Here is a 4,122-nt window from a genome sequence, read left to right on the forward strand (position 1 = left end):
ACTAGTTATGAGGGTAGAAATTTTTACTATTTTTTCTTTTGCCATCCCTCTCTACCTGCCATTTTACTAAACTTAATATCATTACCCCCACTTCTATATTGCATTCCCCCCTCACTGCGTTCAATCACTCTGCAACCTTCGATTCCTCTCGCCCCCTTTTTTTCTCTCGCATTTCTTCATCCCCTTTTCCTTCATCCCTCCCTTTTCTCCCCTGGCCTCTTTCTTCCCCCCTTCCCTCCGTTTTCCCTACTTTTCTTCCTCTTTACCCTCATCTCTTTTCCTTGCACTTCTAGCTCGCTACTTTTCTTTCCCTTCTTCCCTCCCATTTCTGGTGGCCATCCCTTTGCGGTTCTCCTCCTGCTCCCCCTCCCTCGTTTTCCCTCCTTTCCCGCCTCTGCCTGCCCCGCTTTCCCTTCATTTTTTTTTTCCTTTTCTCTCCTCTTAGCCCTGTCCTCCTTTTCCTTCGTCCGCCCGCTTCTGGGGGAGAGGGGGGGAGGGGGGGGCGTTGTTGTGGGAGGAGTGAAGCTTTGTTGTAAAGGGGGGGGAGGTTAACTGGGGTATGTGGATTGTTGGAAGCCTTTGCTTGAAAAGGGGGGTGAGGATGGGGGGGGGGGGGGGGTTTGGGGGGGGGGGCGGGGGTTAAAGGGGGGGGATGGGGGTGTCCTGTTTTGTTTTTGGTTTTTTTTATGGTGTATTGTTACTTTATGATACAAAATCGGGGGGGGGGGGTGTGGGGTTGTATTTGGTTTGTATAATGAGTGGGGGAGGCATTGGTTTTGGTTGAGGTTGATTGGTGTTGGGGGGGTTTGGTGGTTTTGGTAGTGTTTTTTAGGGGGGTTTTGGGGGAGGGTTTTGTCTGAAGAAGAGGATTGGATTGTGGGGGGGTGTTGGGGGGGGGGGGTTGGGGGGGGGGGTGTGAGGGGGAGTGGGAGGGGGGAGGGTTCAGGGGGGGGGGGGGGTATTAGTGGTTTTTTTGGGGTTGGATTTTAGTGAAAGGGGTGGTGATTTTCGATTGGGGATGGGGGTAGTTTGGGGTTGATTTGGGGGGGGGTTTTTAGGGGGGGGATGGGGGTAGGAGGGGCGTAATTTAAGATTTGGGGGGGGGGGGGGGAATTTTGCGGATGTATAGTTTTGGGGGGAGGTTGTTGTGGGTGGTGGTTGATAGTTGGAATTTGGTGGGGTTTAAGTTTGGGAGACTCTGTGGAGGGGGTGTGGTTTTGTTGGAAGGGGGTTGTGTTCGGATGGTTGGGTGTTTTTTAGTGTGTTTTTTTTCCTATAATTTGGGCATAGGTTTGTGGGGGTGGTGGGTGTTGGTCTGGGATAAGGGGGGGGTTGTTTAGTTGATTAATGTAAATGTTTTGTTAGGTATTAAGTTGTCTGGTGGTAGTTGAATTATATGTTTTTTTGGGAGGCATGTGTTATTGATGGTTTGTTTAGGGTTGTTTTTTTACGGGTATTGAGGGTTTGTTTTTGGGAGGTTGGGTTTTATTTTAGGTTATGGGTAGGGGGGGGTTGTAGATATGTGGGTTTTTTGAGGATTGAATGGTTTGATACTTATTATTTGGAACAGCGTTTGGGGTTCTTGTATCAATTGAAAGTTGGTTGTGAGGGGGGTTGTAAGTTAGTATTTTGGGATTTTAATGTTAGGGGGGGGATTAAGGTTTGGCGAAAGAAAAAAGGGGATAGGTTTTTTGATTTTATTGGGGTTTTTTGTTTTGATATTTTTTGGGGTAGTTGGGGGGGCGATTGAACTTTTGAATTTTTGGGAAAGATGATTAAGGGGGTCTTGGTTGGGTTGGTTGATTTGGTATATGAATTGATGAATTGTCATGGGGGGGGTGTGTGTTTTCTGGGGGGGGGTGTATACTGTGGGGGTTTTTTTTTGCTTGTTAAGTGGATGTTTTGGGGGATTTAGGGGGGTTGTGTTGCCATGGGGGTGGTTTGTTATTGTTTAGATGATTTTGCTTGGGGGGGGGAGGGGTTGAGTTTCGTTGGGTGGAGGGATGGAGTCTTTTTCCCCTTTCTTTTTAGTTCCTATTCCCCCCCCGCCCCTCAGGCTTAGCATCCCCTACTTCTTTTCCCTGCCATGGATCTCAATTAATTCAATATTACAATGTGCCTCATTCCCCCTCACAAATTTGGCGTTATTTATTACAATTATAGGAACTTGTTGATTAATTTATAGCCCAGGGCATATAGATTACTTAATAAAATTTATCCTATGTTGTTGATAATGAATTAAGATATTTTAATTATAATTTATAATAATTAATCTAAATTGAAGTCAAATCAAGAATGTAAAATTCTTAAGATTTAAATGGAGTTTACTCTTCAACACCTATTTTTTTTTAAACTACTATTTCTACCTTTATTATTTTCCTGTCGGCTTTAAAATGTCAATTCTCTCCCACTGTACTCTGTCGAATTTTTATATAAATTATGTCCAAATTGCCCGTCATTCTTATTAAATATAGTTTGAAGGGAAAATCAACAAGTAAAAATTTGGAAAAAGTTTTTTAAAAAATTTTTTTTTTTAAAAATTTTTTTTTTTCCCTTTAGGAGTTAAATAAAATTTTAAAAAATTTTATTAAATTTTAAAATAAAAAAATTTGTTTTTTGAAAAATTTTCCCCCCCTTTTTTATTTTTTTTTTTTTAGTGTAAAAAGGGGTTTTTTTTTTTTTAATTGTTTTGTAAAAATTTGTTTTTTTTTGTTTTTTTTTTTTGGTAAATTTTTTTAATTGTACCCCTTTTTTACCCCGGGTTTTTAATTTTTAAGTATGCTGCCCCTTTTAAGCCGGGCAAAGCCCAAAAAAAGAAAAAAAAAAAAAAAAAAAAAAAAAAAAAAAAAAAAAAAAAAAAAAAAAAAAAAAAAAAAAACCCCGGGGAAAATTTTTTTTTTAAAAAAGGAATGGGGAAAAATTGGAAAAAAAAAGGGGGAAAATTTTTATTTTGGAAACTCCCCCGGAAATAAAAGCTTGATTTTAGGTTTTTGGGGAAATTTTTTTGCTACCCCAAAAAAAGCTTAATTTTTTGGGCTTTGGGGCCTTAAAAACCCCCCCTTAATTTTAATTTTCGTTTTCCCCGGTTTTTTCCCTTTTTTTTTATTTGCCCGGGTTGAAGCAATATTTTTTTCTTTTTATTGGAACCAAAAATATTTATTTCTGAGTTTAAATTTCCCCCTGGGCTAATCACGGGGGAAATTTTTTTTAAAAAATTAAAAGCAAAAAAAAATATGGGATCAAAGGGGCGAATCCCTTTGTTTGGTAGAGCATCGCCCGAAAGTTTAAAAAACCCCGGGGTTTGATTCCCCCTTTAAACGACTTTTGGGCCTATATTTTTTCCGCTTATTTTTTCCATGGGAAGTTTCGAAAAATTTTTTTAAAGTGGAAAATTTGGGGTCTCAAATTGAGATTCAGTTTTCCCTTTAAATTTTAATTTTTTGTTTCGTTTTCCTTGGGGCCCATTCCCGGTTAAAGGGGCATCCCTTTTATTCTTTTAAAATTTTTTAGCCGATAAAAATTTTTTTCGAGTTTATTCACGCCTGGGCTAATCACGGGGGTATTACTAAAATCTATTAAAAAGGGAAAAGAAAATATGGATCGAAAGGGTTTAAACTTAGTTGGGGAAAACAGTCGCCCGGGAAAATGAAAAACGCGGGTTCGTTCCCGCTTCAAAACGACTTTTTTGGACCTATATTTTTCCCCCGCTATTTCTCCATAGTAGTTTCGAAATTAATTTATATTGGAACTTTGGATCTCAAATTGAATCGTTCCGTTTAAATTTAATTTTTGTTTTTCCTTGGCTCTATTCCCGGCTTTGAAGCCATACTTATATTCTTTATATTGGACCGATAAAAATATTTTTTTTCTGGATTATTAAAATTTTTTTGTTTATTAATAATTTAAATTTCCCGAAATAAAAAGAGTTAAAAAATTAAAATTTAAAGTGTAAAAATTTTTTTAATATTTATTTGGGGAAGATATTTTTAGTCAAATTTTTTTGTATCAGTTTTTTTTTAAAAAATTTAATTTATTATAAATAAATTTAAAAATTTTTAAATTAATAAAATTAGTTAAAATTTATTATTTTTTTTAAAATTTTGGATTAGCTTAATTATTTAA

Source organism: Nylanderia fulva, unplaced genomic scaffold (assembly GCF_048542155.1).
Source record: "Nylanderia fulva isolate GAGA-0341 unplaced genomic scaffold, ASM4854215v1 Scaffold242, whole genome shotgun sequence".
Taxonomy (NCBI): Eukaryota; Metazoa; Arthropoda; class Insecta; order Hymenoptera; family Formicidae; genus Nylanderia; species Nylanderia fulva.